At 41.3% G+C, this 20,346-nt stretch overlaps 1 protein-coding gene across 1 annotated transcript in view; it reads left to right on the top strand.

Annotated features, from left to right (window-relative positions):
• The window catches only part of LOC137323598 (inactive dipeptidyl peptidase 10-like), a 685,713-nt gene that overhangs the window by 161,975 nt on the left and 503,392 nt on the right, over positions 1–20,346 (top strand). The gene's annotated exons all lie outside the window — the stretch shown is intronic.

Here is a 20,346-nt window from a genome sequence, read left to right on the forward strand (position 1 = left end):
AAGATGCCATCTTTTGGATGAGATGTTGAACCAAAGCCTTGTGTGCCTCTCAGGTGGACATAAAAATTCCATGGCACAATTCATAGAAGAGTAGGGGAGTTCTCCCAGTGTTTTAGCCAACATTTATCCTTCAAGAAACATCACAAACAGATTATCTGGTAATTTATTTAATTGCTGATTGTGGGATCTTGCTATGTGCAAATTGGCTGCCATGTTTCCCTACATTACAACAGGGACTACATTTCAAAAGTACTTCATTAGCTGTGAAGTGGTTTGGTATGTCCTGAGTCATGAAAGGTGCTAAATAAATGTAAGTTATTTTATTTATTTGCTGCATAAAACCCTTGTCTGGCTAAGACTGAAAACTCACCACATGGGAAACCTCCATTACAGATCCACAGATATACAATGTGCAAGGACATTAGAAAGGAGACTGAAAGAGTAGCAGTATCTACTGTTGCATGTTCAAATTTTTAACTGAAACAAAAAGATAAAACAATTGCCAGAATTGATCAGAAGATTCTCCTTAATATGACTAGAAGGGGAGGTGCTCAATGCCTGAAAGTTTTAGCATCAGGTATATGTGTTGTAATTGTCATCTTTCCAGTATGCAATGATGGCTCTCCTTGTAGCTAGCAATCCCATCTGATCAACTGCACTTGGCTGCTTCATTTCTATAAGCTACTCCAAAATTGTAAACCTGAAGATAAATGACAATTTAATACAAGGCATCTGTAATAGTCCATTGATTGCTTCCTGTCCAAAATGTTTCAGCTTAATGGTTGCAAAACTCAGCCTCTGCAATAGCTCATTGAATATTGCAAGCCCATTTTAAGCTCATCATCACGCATCAATGGATAAAAAGAATTCTGTGAATGTGACAACATCGTGACTAGAACTACTTCCTGCTTGTCTCATTGCTGCAGTAACCCTACCAGCTTCAGATTCAGGCAATAGCAGTTTACTCATGAGCTGTTCTATTGCACTGCTGCCAAAAAAATAGCTTTTCTTTCTACTTGCTACACAAAAGCAAGTAGGAAAATAGTTTTAAGCTTGTTTTTTAAGTTTATATCAGGATATTGATCTGAGTATTTAGAAAGCTTCTCCAATCACTGGTGAAAGTAATAGTTTTCAGCCTGAGATTGTCACATGAATTTCATACTTAGCCTTTTCTAGGGGATTATTGACAAGGCAACTAGTGTCAACAACGGACAATCAAGTGCCTTTTGTCCCTATAACAATCTTCAGTAAAACTAAATGTAACATTTTTAATAATCTGAACCTATAGAGTGATGTAAACAGATTATTCCACTTATAGAACATTTATGATTGATTTATGAGTTTTCACATTTTTTCTGTTCCTTTTTTAGAACCATGGAGCCATAAAAGCTTACAGTAGAGAAGGAGGCCATTTGGCCCATTGTATCTGTGCCAGCTCTTGGAACAATGCAAAACTAATCTCACTGTCCTGCTCTCTCCCCGTAGCCCTCTAATTTGCCCTACTTCATATGTTTATCCACTCTTCCCTTAAAAGATGCTATAATCTCTGCTTCAACTATTCGCTTTTCTTAGGTAGGAAAAATGCTGCATTGTCTCCTTCCTATTAAACTAGCAGTTTTGAAGGGACCTTTGCATCCTCTGGCAAAGGAAGGGAAAAATCGAGCGGGATATATAACGGGCGGTCGATCCGCTACCGTCTCTTTTACTCTCCCGTCAAAGTTGAAAGTTTCACCTTATGTTTTTAAATTCTTTGACTGCTTTTCTGTACTTCCTCCCAAAGATGCAGCTGCTAGCCAAGCATACACTGTAATAGAGGGAAAAACTAGTAACAAGATAGGAAAAATGATAGTGTACACATAGACAGCAACAGTTTGAGGTGTTTTGACTGGGCTAAACTTCGGTATTTACTGTATTGGCCCTAACAAGTCAAATTCAGGAAATTTCTAGTTTGGGATTCACTTTGGAGCTCATCTGGGAAAAAAAGATAATGGGGGTAATTTAAATTTTGGTAGTGGTGTAAAACGGGTGATATTGGATTGGCCGCACATTATATATCCTGCCTGATTTTTCTTTCCATTGACTTCAATGTAAAGCAATGTGGTGTACAACAGGCATCCAATCTGATAACGCCCATTTAATGCCATCGCCAGAAGTTAAAATTACCCTGAATGTACTGAGAACAGTTACATGCCATCAGTTACTGACTATCAGCAACTGATGTCTGCCTATGAAATATTGATACGTGTAATCATTTGGTACAAAAACAGACAGAATCAGAAAGAGAAAAGTTAGGTGAGTGTTTTGGTTGTAATCCTTACTCAGAATTTACAGATGCTGGTTATCCTGCTGTACATTTCACATTTTCAGTATTCACAGTTTTATCTTTTAATCCTTTGTTACAAGACTTAAATATCAATCAGATCTGAAACTGTTTATGTACACACTATCAAGCCGTATCAAAATTTGGAGCTGGTGAGTATCTGAATTTTGTCCCAAATCAGATTGAAGTTTGCTCTGATGATCTTGTTTAATAGTTTTGCTTACTGGTTGATAATTCATTGTCTATATTTAGAACTAGCGGAGTGCACGAGTTGACCTCCTGTTCCAGGGACGAACAGGCCAGAGCCATTTTGTGTCCCAGACCTCATTTAAATGGAACCAGTGAGGTATGGATGCCAAACAGGCATCTCAATGCTGCTCGTTAGCCTCTGGCCTGAGCAATTTCAGCTGGCTCCTGCACTGAGCCAGTCTGCAGGTAGGTCCTGGGGAGGGGAGGTTGACAAAGCAGATGGGGATGAGCCTGGGCTAGCAGTGACTCACAATATTTTTGTACAGCCACAAAAGTATATCGTTGAAAAGGTTTCGGGCCTGTTTTTAGAGTGGTCAGCAGCAGTCCCTTTAAGGACTATATCATAAGACCCCAATTTGCATAATGAAGAGGTTCACCCACCTGAAACAGGTGGAAGTTCTGGCCGTCCAAGGAAAGGCCCCTTTCAAAATGGCAGCAGCTGGAGCGTTGGCGCTAAAGGGACAGTAAGTCTACTGACCCCATTTTGAGGCTGATACCACCATGTTAATGCCAATGTCAGGCAGTCAAAATCATCCCAATTGCCTAATGAATGATCTGTACATAAGAGGAGCCCTTTTTAATCAACCCAGCTCTTTTGTTTGTGCATTACTCTGCAATCTGTTCAGCCAATTGGGGATGAATCTGGCACTGTTATGCTACTTTCAGTTTGACGACAAAGCCTCAGATTGTTTAAGGCCTCAAGACAATACTGCTAATTTGACTCTGTTTCATGTTAAAGCTGCCCTTATTTTCTAAGTTGTTATGACGCTTGAGTAAGATAGAAGAAAGGACTTGTAAGAATGCTGGGTGCAGGTATCCCAACAAATATATGCCAAGGAACCAGACGCGTCCTTAACCCCCTCACCTAACTCCTCATTAATGAACCGTCTGGGGTTTTACTGCCCAATTTTAGGTCCAGGAGTGAGTGATGCCTGAGTTAGCTCCTGAATGGTCCTTGGACCAACCAGTTCGGGTTAAATTTAAGTTTTAGTTTCAGCCCTCGATTAGGATACTGACAAGTTACTAAGTGAATGAATTAACTCTTTCTGGCCAAATCATCAAAGTTATAGTCAAACAACCAATCACCCACTAATGACAAGTGGTGATTTTGTAACCAATAATCGTTAAAGTTGGGTACACAAACACTTAATAGATATGAATGAATTTAGCCAGAGTTATCCAGTAGTTTCAATAGCAAATCATTAATGGACAGAGTTACTTAACAATATGCGTCACCAAAGTTACAGGTAATTCAATATATTATTGTAAATCAGCATGAACAGATGCTGACTATTAATTCCAGCAGTGATCAGAGTCTGAGATTACAAATTTGATGAGATTACGCTAAGAGTAACTCCTTAAACAGCTGACAAGTTAACAGCTTTCAATGGCCAGTCTATTGGATAGATTATCATCTAGATATTAGTGATTCCCCAGAGAACGATGGAGGCAGGGTCATTGAATATTTTTAAGGCTGAGTTAAATAGATTCCTGATTAACAAGGGAGTCAAAGGTTATAGTAGTTAGATGGGAAAGTAGGGTTGAGGCCACAATCAGATCAGCCATGATCTTATCAAATGGTATAGGAGGCTCAAGGGGCCAAATGGCCTACTCCTGCTCTTAATTTGTATGTTCGTATATAAGTGATTAGCAATGTTTGAGAGCTTACACCTTGTCCTTATAAACAGCTCAGTTGAGTCAGTCTCCTTCCTTCCCTGGGATGCAGGCATTAGCTTCTGGAGGGTCGAGTCATTGAGCTCCTCTCAGCAGCACCACATTATCTGTCCCATATGGATCTTTGGTTCCAGCTGAACTCACTTTGAGCACGAGCAACGATATCTGAGTTAGTTTCACTCTTGCCTTTCTCGGTTTCATGCTACTCACAATTAAGCAACACTCTTATCTCTTCGTGTAACTGACTGGTATAGCTGTTTATTTTGACTTTGATAACTCACTATCTGTCCTAAACAAAAGAGTCACCTAACTAACAAAGCAAAATACATCTATGTGAAACTATCTCTGACAAAGACCAAAGAGCTTCTGCTCTTGCTACTCTACTGACTGGAGGGGTGCAATGCTCTCTATTTTTATGCCTTAATTTCAAAGAGAAGCCCCTTGCGTTCAATTAACTAATCAAAGTGACACATGTGCTCGAAGGTTTCACCTCTTCTCCTATCAATCACATTTGATAAACGTGGAGACCTGTGAAATGTCATTGAGTTATTGAAGCATGGCTTTCCCCAAGAAAGACAGATTTCATGTCTTATTTCCAGCTCATCCATCAGGTTTCTCAAGGGTTTATTTCACAAAAATGGGAAGATGTTGACATGTTTATGTCTCACTAAGAGATCTTCTCGAGGCCTGAGCTAGGGATAATGATTTCTCACACTGGTCTATAGTATGCATATAGTCCTTTCTGGAGTAATGAACTTAGAGGCTTTATGACTGAATTATTTTATAGGTTTTAGCTTAGAAGATTTTTATGTCTTAGTTATTTGGGAACTTCCATGGTTTGAACTAGCTTTGCTTTACAACCATTTCTAATGCATTCAGTGCCACTACAGACTTCCATTTTGTGTGAGCAGCTTTCAAGCTAAAATCCATTTTAGGCACATTTCAGGCTGTTTACAGCGCATTTCCTCTGTGAATCTTGAAGGCACCCTTATGGGGCATTGTTCCGATAGAATTACATAATTCTGTACTATAGACATGGCCTATTGCTTATTATATATTTGTTATTGACACGACAGACCTATTGTTGCCAATAAAAACAGGAACACGGAGAAGTGAGTAACAGCAGAACAACATGTGAATAGAAGAGCTGTTCAAGAGCCATTCATTCTGGAATTTGCACATGAACCACATGTACTGGAAATAATATTGAGCATTATGGCCATTTTCCATGAAGAACCAGCCTGTTCGCTGTTTTAAACATGATGAACTGTGCTGTACTTCACAGTGATTCATTTCGGAACTTAATCTGGAGCAGACATTGGGGCAGATTTTCTAATTGCCACCTGGGCGTAAAACTGGCATTGCGGATCGGCCGCACGTTATAGTTGGAAATGAAAATCGGGAGGCTTCTATAGCGGGCGACCGATCCACAATGCCAGTTTTATGTCTGGGCAGCGAGTTGAAAGTCTACCTTACTGTCAATTAAAAGTTTTAAATTTTACGATTTATTACATAATAAGATTTCTATCACCATGCCAACAGAAATATTTTTCTTCTCTATGCAAGTCTTATATCAAGTTACATCAAGTCTACAGCACAGAAACAGGCCATTCGGGCTAATTGATCTATGCCGATGTTTATGCTCCCTACGAGCCTCCTCCCTCCCTACTTCATCTAACCCTATCAACAAATCCTTCTATTCCTTTCTCCCTCGTGATTATCTAGCTTCTGCTTAAATGCATCTGTGCTAATCGCCTCAATTACTCCTTGTGGTAGCACGTTCCACATTCTTACTACTCTTTGGGAAAAGACATTTCTCCTGAATTCCCTATTGGATTTATTAGTGACTATCTTTTATTTATGGCCCCTAGTTTTGTTCTCCCCCGCAAGTGGAGATATCTTCACTATGCCTACCCTATTGAACCCTTTCATAATCTTAAAGACCACCCCTCAGCCTTTCTCTTTTCCAAGAGCCCCAGCCTATTTAGCCTTTCCTGATAAGCATATCTTACACTTCAACCCAATCAACATGTGCATCATATATTACTTCTCTGTGCAAACATATTTATGGGCCAGAATGTGCTGGGAAAATAACAGCGAGTGCAATGCGCACGCTGTTATTAGTGTGTAATTCATCCAGCAACGTGTGGCGAGGGAGAGATACCCTGTGAGTTGCAAATTGACACAAATTGCTGAATAATTTGCACTGCTCCGCCCTTAGTCTCGTGAAAAGAGACCAATGGCAGAGCAGCGCACCATCAACCTACCCATGAGTTTCAAGAAATTGTTGCATTTGTGTATTAGTTGCCAATTAAATGCCGCAGAAAATTGGGGCTGGTACTTAACGATGTAAGGGTCCTTTTAAGGACGAGGATTATGTTATTGCAATGTAATTCAACTTCTCTGGCCCAGAAAGGAAACAATTGAAACTGTGGAGCCTCATTCCTGCAGGCAGTAAATTTGTCTTAGAGATTTTTAAAATTTAAAATTCTTACTTTTCTTTTCTGTCTCTTTTTGCATCTCTCTTAATCCAATCTGTCTTTCCCTCACTTTATTTCTCTTTCTATACTTGATTTGCCTTTAATTCACCCTATTTCTTCTCTGTCATTCCTCTGATTTTTTTCTCAATCCTTAAATCTCATCAGTTAAGGAGATAGACTGTTGGTCCCATCGTTCACCGAGGCCCCAGATGCCCTGTTGCCCTCACCGTGCTGTTACCAGCTCACACTTCCAGCAATTTGCGGAGGAAAACAATTTTCGAGCTGAAGGGTGAGGGGAAAAAGTCTAACTAAAGGGACATGCCATGGGTAGGTTGACGGTGCCATGCTTCAGTAAATTCTGGGCCAAATTGGATCAATGCTATAAAAACGTGAGTGTGAAAGACGAGGCTGAAGTGTTTGCAACCATCTTCAGCCAGAAGTGCGGAGTGGATGATCCATCTCGGCCTCCTCCCGATATCCCCACCATCACAGAAGCCAGTCTTCAGCCAATTCGATTCACTCCACGTGATATCAAGAAACGGCTGAGTGCACTGGATACAGCAAAGGCTATGGGCCCCGACAACATCCCAGCTGTAGTGCTGAAGACTTGTGCTCCAGAACTAGCTGCGCCTCCAGCCAAGCTGTTCCAGTACAGCTACAACACTGGCATGTACCCGACAATGTGGAAAATTGCCCAGGTATGTCCTGTCCACAAAAAGCAGGACAAATCCAATCCGGCCAATTACCGCCCCATCAGTCTACTCTCAATCATCAGCAAAGTGATGGAAGGTGTCGTCGACAGTGCTATCAAGCGGCACTCACTCACCAATAACCTGCTCACCGATGCTCAGTTTGGGTTCCGCCAGGACCACTCAGCTCCAGACCTCATTACAGCCTTGGTCCAAACATGGACAAAAGAGATGAATTCCAGAGGTGAGGTGAGAGTGACTGCCCTTGACATCAAGGCAGCATTTGACCGAGTGTGGCACCAAGGAGCCCTAGTAAAATTGAAGTCAATGGGAATCAGGGGGAAAACTCTCCAGTGGCTGGAGTCATACCTAGCACAAAGGAAGATGGTAGTGGTTGTTGGAGGCCAATCATCTCAGCCCCAGGACATCGCTGCAGGAGTTCCTCAGGGCAGTGTCCTAGGCCCAACCATCTTCAGCTGCTTCATCAATGACCTTCCCTCCATCATAAGGTCAGAAATGGGGATGTTCGCTGATGACTGCACAGTGTTCAGTTCCATTCGCAACCCCTCAAATAATGAAGCAGTCCGAGCCCGCATGCAGCAAGACCTGGACAACATCCAGGCTTGGGCTGATAAGTGGCAAGTAACATTCGCGCCAGATAAGTGCCAGGCAATGACCATCTCCAAAAAGAGAGAGTCTAACCACCTCCCCTTGACATTCAACGGCATTACCATCGCTGAATACCCCACCATCAACATCCTGGGGGTCACCATCGACCAGAAAATTAACTGGACCAGCCATATAAATACTGTGGCTACAAGAGCTGGTCAGAGGCTGGGTATTCTGCGGCGAGTGACTCACCTCCTGACTCCCCAAAGCCTTTCCACCATCTACAAGGCACAAGTCAGGAGTGTGATGGAATACTCTCCACTTGCTTGGATGAGTGCAGCTCCAACTACACTCAAAAAGCTCGACACCATCCAAGATAAAGCAGCCCGCTTGATTGGCACCCCATCCACCACCCGAAACATTAATTCCCTTCACCACCAGCGCACTGTGGCTGCAGAGTGTACCATCCACAGGATGCACTGCAGCAACTCGCCAAGGCTTCTTCGACAGCACCTCCCAAACCCGCGACCTCTACCACCTAGAAGGACAAGAGCAGCAGGTACATGGGAACAACTCCACCTGCACGTTCCCCTCCAAGTCACACACCATCCCGACTTGGAAATATATCGCCGTTCCTTCATCGTCGCTACGTCAAAATCCTGGAACTCCCTTCCTAACAGCACTGTGGGAGAACCGTCACCACATGGACTGCAGCGGTTCAAGAAGGCGGCTCACCACCACCTTCTCAAGGGCAATTAGGGATGGGCAATAAATGCCGGCGACGCCCACATCCCATGAACGAATAAAAAAAAAAGATTGTTGTCTCATGAAACAATACAATTTATAGGGGAAAACTTTTGGAGACATCTTAAAAATCAGTACCACATGCACATTTAAGAAATGATACGACCAGAATAAATGTAAAGCCGTTTTAACTATTTATTTTGGTCCAGGGCAGAGAATGGTACATGCCAAGTCTCCATCCCTACACAAAGTGCCTGGCTCCATGCCTACTGCTGTTTTTTTGTTAAATCTTGTCCTGTTATGCAAAGAAAATGGTTAGCTCTTAATGACAATGACAGTCCTCCCTATATCTATGTGTGTATATTGTTGTAGTGCATTGTGAGTTTAATTTTCTTTTGATAGACTGCTTGTTTTTAATTACATTTTAACAGTTTTTAAACAAGAAATGTTGGGAAAGCTTTGCAGGCAAACCACAACAGGCAGTGTAAATCTAAGATTGCTGGAGAAAACAGCCCTCTCCATACAGCATATATTAAAGCCCATTGGATGGACATAAACTCTGCAAAATGAACAGTGCATGTGAAAGCATAGTCCACAAATCTCCATTTAAAAATTGAAATTGAAATGTAATAGCTTCTTCTTGCTGAAACTTAATAACTTGTTGTTGAAACTTAATAGAATTATTTATAAAAATGTCATACTATTTAGAAATATATGGGATAGACAGAAAATCGGAGTTAATGTAAAAACTGACCCCACTTGCCATCACAGGTCAACCTCCCATTTGATGCTCAATGACATTTCTGATGAAAGAATCAAAGAATAATAGAAAGGTTTCAGCATGGAAGGAGGCCATTCGGCCCAACGAATTCGCGCCTGCACTATGCAAGAGCAATTCTGGGCTGGAAATTGCTCAGAGCGACGAACCAACAGTACTCGCCGCTCCATAGATTTATACTAACCCACTAACATACCGCGATCTTTACTGGGTGCACTTCCTCTAATAGGAAGCGGAGAAGAGCCCAGCGTTAGGTCCAGCAAAGCTAAGACCCATGGGAGAAGTGAGAGGATTGATCTGTCCCCTCGATTGCAGCACCCTTGAAAAGCCGTGAAGAGTTAAAATAAGCTGCCACGTAAAAACCAGGAAGTAAAAGCTGCAACACTAAAATCATTTGTAAAAACAGTTATAGACAGCGAAAAAAAGAGGGTAAGAAATAATCGAATTAAACAAAAGAGACCAACGGAAAAAGTAAAAAAAAGATTAACTTTTTAATTTTTAAACATTTTATTTAGTGACTAAAAACTATTTTTAAAAGTTAATTTTTCGTTGTTTGGCAGTCATTGAAACTTAGTTTAGACCTTGTATTTTTAAGCGTACCTGTTTACTTTCGAGCTGGGCAGACAAACACTGATATCTGGAACGTGCTCTTCCTGGTTCGCCAACAATCTGTCAGCTGGGCAGAAGAGCAAGTTGGCGCTGGTCCATTGATTCTGTTGATTGCAGCCGGCGATATCCCTTTAAGGCGAAGCTGACAGATTGCCGGTGAACCAGGAAAAGCAAGTTCCGGATTTCCGCGTTTGTCTGTGCATATGCTCCTCGATTTGGCCTCTAACAACGGTGAGTGTTGTTGAGCTCATTGTTCTTTTTTAAGCAATTTCCAGCCCAATGTAACAGTAAAAAAAATAGCTTTCGAGCTGAAGGAACAGTCAGTAACTCTTAGGATGAGGAACCCAGTAAAATGAGCTCAACGACAACTCAGTTACACTTAAGCCATCACTCCACAGATTTTTAATCATATAACATTATAAGAGGCCGACATTTTTTTAGTATAGAGAAACCTAAAAGACTTTCATAGCAAATCATTCCTTTAGTTGACTCATAGCCCACGTTAGAATAATTTTTGTCTTATTAATTTTCCTAATTAGAATATCAGGTTAATTAGTTTTCTTACTATATAATAACTATACTGTTTTCCATATATTTTTAAACTATGATAACATCAATGCAGGTTTGATATATTGATCCCTGGCTGGATCACTGTTTTCTAATGTTCACATAACATATTTTAGATAATTAAAACCATTTGGCTGCACTGCGCCTTTAAATTTTATGCGTTAACGCCAGTCACATATGAAATGAAATCAAAATAATTGCTGACTGATCTGATGTAAGTAAACAGAAGGGAAGCATCTTGTGAGGTCAGTGGTTAAGTGTGTGAGTACTATTTTTTTGTAAAGTAGGAAATGGGGGTCACCACCCTATTATAAAGTTGAGACTGACATCTTGAAAACAGCTCAAGCTTGCTTCAATAATTTTACTACCACGTAAATTATATAAATGTCCCTACAGTTCAAACTGATTAAGAATGAAAGAAAATATAATGGCACAACCATGTGCATATCGCATATTTACAGCTATACTATCACTCTAAATTTTGCAAATGGAATGACCATTTGATAGTTACATGATTAATGAATCATTAGTTGAATGATTAATGGACCATTTCTCCTTATTTCAGTGTACAGTGTTATTCTTAATGATTTCAGCTGATGATTATTTATGTCTCAGACTAGGCAATTCCATCATTAATTAATATGGTCTTTTCAGCCACCTGGCATTATTTTCACCTTGCTGTGTCCCTCATTAAATGAATTAGACTTATGGACACACTTAATATATCATCCAGTGTGAACATAACTATTAACACAGAAATGCCTTCGCTGGTCACAGATCACACACCCACACATATGTTTGTAGTGAATTCATTTTTATGCTTTGCTCAGCCATAAACCCCATTCCAGCTTGGTTGGGTGGGGCAGAAGCAGCCTTCAAAATAGGCAATGTCAAGTTTCTATCTCACCTCAATCTTTCATGTAGCATCATGTTTCTGGCCACAGTAGTTGTCAAATGTAACATTTCTGCTTTGGCCTGTTTGGAGCAGTGGCTTACTGCTTCAACAGTCCTCAGTTGAGAAAGTAAATAACAAACACAACCGTTGGAGCAATTTGTTAATTTACTAAATCAAAGCATGACTAGTTGATCACCTGTGGGGTTGCACATGGGGAGTCAAGATCAAGTGCAGTAATCAGGTCAAGTACAGTTAGAGGTTGGGAGGATAATTGGACTCAAACGTAGGGTAGAAGGGAACGGAGAAGGAGGCACATGGATGGAGATGGGGATACAAATGGAGGGAGAAATGGAGTGAGGACAGGAAAAGAGGAGGACAGGGAAGAGAGGTGGTGGAGGGGACAAGAGGGGAGAGCAGGTGCCTTTCCCATGGAGCCAAGGCCACTCCACTGGGACTGTGCCTCAGAACTCCCAAGGCTCTATGCAAGAACAGAGTGCAGGAGTGATGTGGTGCCCTGGGAGCCGCCGTCAGCAACGGGCCCCAGAGCCAAGACGTCAGCCATCTGTGCCATCTTTTTCTTGTTTCCCTCCTGTTCACCAATCACTTTGTAAAGCACTTTGAGGTAAATTCTACAAAATGTTATTGTTTAATAAACAATAAAAACATTCATTTCCATGCAACTCTAGGATATATATATATATATATATATATAAATTCCTGTTGTATACAAGTTTTCCTAATATCCCGTTCATGTCACAGTAATGTTTAATTAGCCTTCTTATATGCAATTTTTGGTTTACCAAACCTATTGCATATAACATTGTTTTCTTGTAGATTATCTGTAATTTCCTTACCCTTGCCTCTTGAAGGCTGGAGTTGAACTCCAGTTGAACTGGAGACCAGTAATTCATCCAAGTGACCATTCTTTATGTGTGGACCTAGACAATAGAGCTGGGATTTTCCCCAGGATTCCACCTGATTTCTGTCTGGGAGTGGGAAATTGATCGCCGAGCTAATTCCACTCGCTCCTGCCAATCACCATCACTTCTGAGATTTTCCACTGGAAGTTATAGTGGCTGCTGAGCATGTCTGCCAAATATGGGCGGATGTATTCAAACAGTGCAGTAATGGTGAAGTGATGTCGGACATCGTAATTTCTGTCATTACTGCCACAGCAATACTAAATGCAAGGAATGCAGCATGTTCCTGGCAACCAGCTTTGCAATGGCATGTGGGAGGGGATGAGGGGATTTAAATTTTAAAGGGCCATGTTAAAGTGCAATAAATTATGGGTGATTGATTGCATTACACATCTTTTTGCCAACTATTTGGCCTTCAGACATCCAGCCCTGCTTCACTGCTGCAAGCGCAAAATGACTGCAGCAGCCATTTTCATCTACACCTCCCACCTCAAATGGGCATCTTGCCAGAAGACTGCCAAAATGATGTACCGAAACATTCACCATGGTCAGTGGAGAGAAGCTGAATGGGCACAAAGCTTGCCACACTGACGTTCTGCCAACGCAGAAAATCTAGCCCTGAGTGTCTGTGGGAATGGGAATCACAGCACAGCCCAATTCCGTCTGAACCTGACATCTATACTGATATGCTGTTCACTACAGTTCACTAGATAATAGTCAGAAATAACCCTAACCCTGACCAGATTCCCCTGCACTAGCTCAAGGATTTGTAGTACGCTTTGCCACCCTATCAGAGATCAGCTAAATCAGTACAGAAAGGGAATGAGCATATTGCCTTTACCGTTGTATGACTCAATATCACATTACAAGTTGCATTTATCCAAAGAGCCATTGGGGTGCCTTCTTATTAAAGATATTATGGAACCTTGATTGTTTTCTTTGATGAGAGGAAATCTCCCCCTCCGCCACCCTGTTCAGCAGATAATGGAGAGCTCCCTGAATTTGCCTGACACAGCATGCTTTGGGTAATGTAAATATACCAATCAAATTCACAGTATGTACAGATAAGACCCATGATTTTGCATTTAGAAATGAGATATTATTTGAAAAAAACACTAGCAGCCTGCATCCAAATGATATCCTGGACCCAAAACTCTGACTCCTGCTAGTCTCCCCTTCTGAAGTTAAATGGAAAATAATACAGGGCAATCAGATAACTATTTATCCTGCTAAATCAAGAACCCTGTCTACAAAATAATTAATTAAGTGCTCAATTATGTTTTAGTTGGTTTATACAAAACTAAGTTCCAACTCCTGCAAAAAAAATCCGACGGAAAGAATTGTGATATTTTCTTTAGTATAATTAAGCTGATTTTGGGTCATCAAGTAAATATCAAAATTTCTACTTAATGTACTTAACAGCTTAAAATTGTGCTACTTTGGAAGAAATTGTCTTCATTATCAACGTTGTACCATTGTTTAAAAAGGGAGCGAAGGATAGACCGAGTAATTACAGGCCAGTCAGCCTAACCTCGGTGGTGGGCAAATTATTGCAATCAATTCTGAGGGACAATTCTTAGAAAGGCACGGATTAATCAAGGACAGTCAGCATGGATTTGTTAAGGGGAGGTCATGTGTGGCTAACTTGATTGAAGTTTTTGAAGAGGTGACAAGGAGGATCGATGAGGGTAGCGTAGTTGATGTAGTCTACATGGATTTTAGCAAGGCTTTTGACAAGGTCCCACATGGCAGATTGGTCAAAAAAGTAAAGGCCCATGGAATCCAGGGGAATGTGACAAATTGGATCCAAAATTGACTCCGTGCCAGGAAGCAAAAGGTAATGGTTGACGGGTGTTTTTGTTACTGGAAGGCTGTTTCCAGTGGGGTGCTGCAGGGCTCGGTACTAGGTCCTTTGCTTTTTGTGGTATACGTTAATGATTTGGACTTAAATGTAGGGGGCACAATTAAGAAATTTGCGGATGACACAAAGATAGGCCGTGTAGTTGATAGTGAGGAGTAAAGCTGTAGACTGCAGGAAGATATCAATGGACTGGTCAGATGGGCAGAAAAGTGGCAAATGGAGTTCAATCCAGAGAAGTGTGAGGTAATGCATTTGGGGAGAGCAAATGAGGCAAGGGAATACACAATAAATGGGAGGATACTGAGAGGTGTAGAGGAAGTGAGGGACCTTGGAGTGCATGTCCACAAATCCCTGAAGGTAGCAGGACAGGTGGATAAGGTGGTTAAGAAAGCATATGGAATGCTTTCCTTTATTAGCCGAGGCATAGAATATAAAAGCAGGGATGTTATGCTGGAACTGTATAAAACACTAGTTAGGCCACAGCTTGAATACTGCGCACAGTTCTGGTCACCACATTCCAGGAAAGATGAAATTGCACTAGAGAGGGTACAGAGGAGATTTACAAGGATGTTGCCAGGACTGAAGAATTTTAGCTATGATGACAGATTGGATAGGCTGGGGTTGTTTTCTTGGAACAGAGGAGGCTGAGGGGTGATTTGATTGAGGTGTACAAAATTATGAGGGGCCTAGATAGAGTGGATAGGAAGGACCTATTTCCCTTAGTGGAGGGGTCAATAACCAGGGGGCATAGATTTAAAGTGATTGGTAGAAGGATTAGAGTGGAAATGAGGATTTTTTTTCACCCAGACGGTGGTGGGGGTCACTGCCTGAGAGGGTGGTAGAGGCAGAAACCCTCAACTCATTTAAAACATACCTGGATGTGCACCTGAAGAGCTGTGACCTGCAGGGCTACGGACCAAATGCAGGAAAGTGAGATTAGGCTGGGTGGCTTGTTTCTCAGCCGGAGCGGACATGATGGGCCGAATGGCCTCCTTCTGTGCCGTAAATTTTCTATGATTCTATTATGTTTCAAGGAACCATTATTTCACACTGAGGAAGCTATAATTTTATGACGGCATTTCTAAATGGGCCTCTTGCAGTAATAGTTTATCGAGGTTTGATTATGTGTTCAACAATACGATAACAGTTTGGGAAAATAATTCTGCAGAATGGTGCTTTTATATGAGCCTACTCAACAAGTTGAAAAGTCAGTTATTTTTATTTGGAGAGAAAGAACGTCACAAATCAAAAGCTTACTTTTAGCCTTTTTTTAAAACTGAAACTACAGGTTAAAACACCAGCGCCTGGAATCTCTGTGGGTTTATTCCGATCTCCCACCATAACTTCTACTACTATTATCACTATAGCGACAACAAAAAGCATTTATATAGCACCTTCAATGTAGAAAAACATCATAAGGTGTAATAATGGACCCCGGGGTGAAGTCAATGGTAAGAAAAGTCCTGTGGCGTGTAAAATGGGCAGCCCATCTGATCGTGTCAGTTTCCCATAGGTTAAAATGACCCTTCATGTCTTCAGATGGCGTTACAAAAAGATAGCATGTAGATGAAGACAAAGCTCTCCAATCAGGTGTCCAGTCTTGTCACAGCACTAAAGCAGCCCTAATCAAAGTTACAAATTACAACCTCTGTGACTGTGACAGTGGTGAATTTTCCCTCAATCCTCCTCAACCTTTCTGCAGCTTCTGACATGGTTGACGACACCAGCTTCCTCTACGCCTCTCCTCCATTCTCCAGCTCAGTGGGACTGCCCTTTTAGTTCCACTCTTATTTATTCAATCTTAGTCAGAGCATCTCCAGCAATGGCTCCCGATGGATCCCAACCCCGCATCATTACTTTTGGAATCCCCCAAGGATCTATCCTTGGCCAACTCCTTGTCCCTACTTAGTTTAGAAGATTAGCAGAAACTCCACCCAATTGGCATAAAGAACCATTTACGTAGTTTCTCTGGGGTTTCTGCCAATCTTCTCTGAAATTCTACCTCCAGAGCATAGTCAGACTTTCATTCTGAACACAGTCGGTTGGATTAATTACCTGCTGTAAAATGGTAGAGCTAGAATGCTGATAATATATATCAATAAAAATGACTATGGGTGGAACGTTCAACCTCGGCGCGGTTGTAAAATGGACGACATCATACGAACATACGAATTAAGAGCAGGAGTAGGCCATTCGGCCCCTCAAGCCTGCTCTGCCGTTTCATAAGATCATGGCTGATTTGATTGTGACCTCAACCCTACTTTCCCGTCTATCTACTATAAACTTTGACTCCCTTGTTAATTAGGAATCTATTTTTAAACTGTGACCCCGAGTCCTGGTCTCTCCCACAAGGGGAAACATCAGCATCTACCCCTTCTAGTCCCCTCAGGATCTTATATATTTCAATAAGATCACCGCTCATTCTTCTAAACTCCAATATATACAGGCCCAACTTGTCCAACCTTTCCTCATAAGATAACCCCCTCATCCCAGGAATCAGTTGAGTGAACCTTCTCTGAACCGCCTCCAAAGCAATTATGCCCTTAAATAAGGAGACCAAAACTGCACACAGTATTCTAGATATGGTCTCACCAGTGCCCTGTACAACTGTAGCAAAACATCTCTACTTTTATATTCCATCACCTTCACCTTTTCTGTTCTAAGAAGAACAATCCCAGCTTCTCTGAAATGGTGATGAAACACTCCAAATGCCTTCAGTCATAATTTAGAATTATTATTGACCTTCAAGAGCCTAGTCAACATGCTAATTACATTGTAAAAAGATGCATATTATACAAAAGCTGCTTAACAAAATTGTTAATAATCAATACAGAAAATCACCATCCATGATGTTTTACTCATTGCCACAATCCTCTTTAAACCTGTTTGCTGAAAAAAAGGTAACTGATAAATTATACCTAAACCATTACAAAGCTCAGTTTTATGGCACTGTTATACTGCTGGTGCACATTTTGACTGTTTGAGGTCATTTGAAATCATTTTCCTAAATGTGATTTAGGTGAAGCACACTATGCAATTTGTGTTAAATGGAAGGCTGAACCATTTCAGATTGATGCGAACTATGTAGTTATCTAAACTATTAATCTAATTTGTATAGAGTAACATCATTTTTGTCACATTTTCTATTGAGTAGATTTTAACTTTCTGCGCTGGGCGTAAAACTGGATCACCTGTTGTAAACCTTGCCCAATTTCCTTTCCATTTGAAAAGGAAAGTCGGTGGGTGTATTGTAGGTTGCCAAACTGCTACCATCAGTTTTCCCCTGGCAGTGAAATTTAAAACCTACTCCATTGTCTCAAATCTTCTATTATGCCTAAACAACTTTTTTAAACCGAGTTAATGTCATTGCATTACTATTGACTTTTTAGGTGTCATGTTAACATTAGTAGCTCTGTACATTACTTTCTAGGGAGCTGCTAATTCATATGACACTTAAAATGTGACACGTCAGCCAGTTGCTTTCATTATTCTTATATGGGTCAGTTATTTTAAAGATGCTGAAATGATGAATCTTTATACGTCAAGGTGAAAAAGTTGTCCATTGCTATTGACAGTAAACACTTTGGTTTATAGACTAAGTGACTGGGCGATTTGTTTGTAGTATCACAACATCTCACCATCTTTTATGTGGTTTTGGAGCTCACTTCCTTCTGATTATCGTACCATGACACCTCAGACAAAATATCCTGCTAACCAACAGATGTAACAATAAACTACATAACGGAGCATTTTTTTTCCCTCAAGTTCATGAATGCTAACCTGTATCTTTGAACTATGATCTTTGTGTTTAGATAAGATGGCTGAACTTCTGAGTTTGCTTTGTCGGCAGAATCTTCATCCATCAGTCACACGTAGCAATAAATCACAGGCATGCTTCTCACGAATTTCCATCCATTTATTTAAATGAACGGAAACACCAAAGACAGCACACCCATAATTTTGCAAAGTATATGGCTGGCAGGTGAGACTCCCTGAGGGGCGTGAACTTGGAAAATAAACTCTAAATAGTCAGTATTAGCATTTGATAGACTTAAAAGTATTCAGAATAAAATTTGACATGTTCAGAAAAAAAGGTCAAATTATTAAACCAGAAAAAAAAACACAAAATGACATTTTAGTTCTATGTTTAGATAGCTATAGCATTAGAAACGACTCCAGAACTCATTACAGCCTTGGTCCAAACATGGACAAAATAGCTGAATTCCAGAGATGAGGTGAGAGTGACTGCCCTTGACATCAAGGCAGCATTTGATCGAGTGTGGCACCAAGGAGCCCTAGTAAAATTGAAGTCAATGGGAATCAGGAGGAAAACTCTCCAGTGGCTGGAGTCATACCTAGCACAAAGGAAGATGGTAGTGGTTGTTGGAGGCCAATCATCTCAGCCCCAGGATGTTGCTGCAGGAGTTCCTCAGGGCAGTGTCCTAGGCCCAACCATCTTCAGCTGCTTCATCAATGACCTTCCCTCCATCATAAGGTCAGAAATGGGGATGTTCGTTGATGATTGCACAGTGTTCAGTTTCATTCGCAACCCCTCAGACAATGAAGCAGTCCGTGCCCGCATGCAGCAAGACCTGGACAACATCCAGGCTTGGACTGATAAGTGGCAAGTAACATTCGTGCCAGCCAAGTGACAGGCAATGACCATCTCCAACAAGAGAGAGTCTAACCACCTCCTCTTGACATTCAAACGGCATTACCATCGCCGAATCCCCCTCTGTCAACATCCTGGGGGTCACCATTGACCAGAAACTTAACTGGACCAGCCACATAAATACTGTGGCTACAAGAGCAGGTCAGAGGCTGGGTATTCTGCAGCGAGTGATTCACCTCCTGACTCCCTAAAGCCTTTCCACCATCTACAAGGCACAAGTCAGGAGTGTAATTGAATACTCTCCACTTACCTGGATGAGTGCAGCTCCAACATCATTCAAGAAGCTCGACACCATCTAGGCAAAGTAGCCCACTTGATCGGCACCCCATCCATCACCTTAAACATTCACTCCCTCCACCACCAGCGCACCATAGCTGCAGTATGTACCATCTATAAGATGCACTACAGCAACTCGCCAAAGCTTCTCGACAGCTCCTCCCAAACCCGCGACCTCTACCACCTAGAAGGACAAGGGCAGCAGGCATATGGGAACACCACCACCTGCACGTTCCCCTCCAAGTCACACACCATCCCGACTTTCCTAACAGCACTGTGGGAGAACCTTCACCACACGGACTGCATCGGTTCAAGAAGGCGGCAATTAGGGATGGGCAATAAATGCTGGCCTTGCCAGTGACGCCCCCATCCCATGAATGAATAACGAAAATACCCACCAATGCTCATGTGAACTGCATTTCTGATGCCTAATGGAAAGCAATGTATCTATTCATGTGTTCATCTGTATTTATAATCCAATACATCTAAAATCAAATGTTAATATGCAAACTTCAAAAATAAAATATTATTGGACTAAATTACATTTTTGGTACACGAAACAAAACAGGGCAGTTCATTATCAACTTATTTAGGTTTTTTGAGACTGTGCTGCATAGCTAGATAGGATCCTTTCAATGGCATATTTGCAGTACTTCATGCAGAATTTCCACAGCATCATTATTATTTCTTAACCCTCTCAACATTGAATGGCTTTTCGTGCTTTCAGAATGCACTCATGTTTTCAGTAATGGAATGTTTGCAAAAATGATCTGTACATAACTATTGTATGAAGGATTAAAAGAAAGTTACAGAACCATTGAGGATTTCATAGTATGAGGATTAGATGGAAATGCTGTATGCCAATAAAGAACTAGATTAATGTCTTATTCTTGTTTTGAATCTTTCTCTGAGTCTAATTAGGTTTCAATCCATCGGGTTTTGGTGGGTGCGGGTCAATTTCCACAGTGGTTCACCCAATTGTCCATGGGAATTCACCCTTGGG

Source organism: Heptranchias perlo, chromosome 7, assembly GCF_035084215.1.
Source record: "Heptranchias perlo isolate sHepPer1 chromosome 7, sHepPer1.hap1, whole genome shotgun sequence".
In the NCBI taxonomy this organism is placed as follows: domain Eukaryota; kingdom Metazoa; phylum Chordata; class Chondrichthyes; order Hexanchiformes; family Hexanchidae; genus Heptranchias; species Heptranchias perlo.